A 349-nucleotide genomic window follows, 5' to 3' on the forward strand; every position below is an offset into this window, starting at 1 on the left:
GGTGCTGTGGGTGCTGCCCAGGTTCAGGGGGACCCCATCCCTTGGGGGGCCCGGGCCGGGGAGGGCTGCTTCAGGCCTGGACACCGGGGAGGGGCCTCCTGGTCACGCATCGGGATCCCTTCTCCTCGGAGCCTCCCCCCGACACTGTGTTCTGCTCCCCGAAACCCGGGGGCTCAGGCCCTGGCCCGGAGGAACCTCACTGCTCCTGAGAGCTACGTCTGCCTGGTCCTGCGACGGCCTCTCCGCCACCAGGGCCTGCGGGAGCCTCTGCCAACTGTTCCCACGGCACGGGCGCCTCCCCCGCACCTCCTGCCGCTGGGCCTCCTGGTGCAGCTGGGTCCTCGGGGAG

The sequence above is a fragment of the Myotis brandtii genome, unplaced genomic scaffold (assembly GCF_000412655.1).
Source record: "Myotis brandtii unplaced genomic scaffold, ASM41265v1 scaffold537, whole genome shotgun sequence".
Taxonomy (NCBI): domain Eukaryota; kingdom Metazoa; phylum Chordata; class Mammalia; order Chiroptera; family Vespertilionidae; genus Myotis; species Myotis brandtii.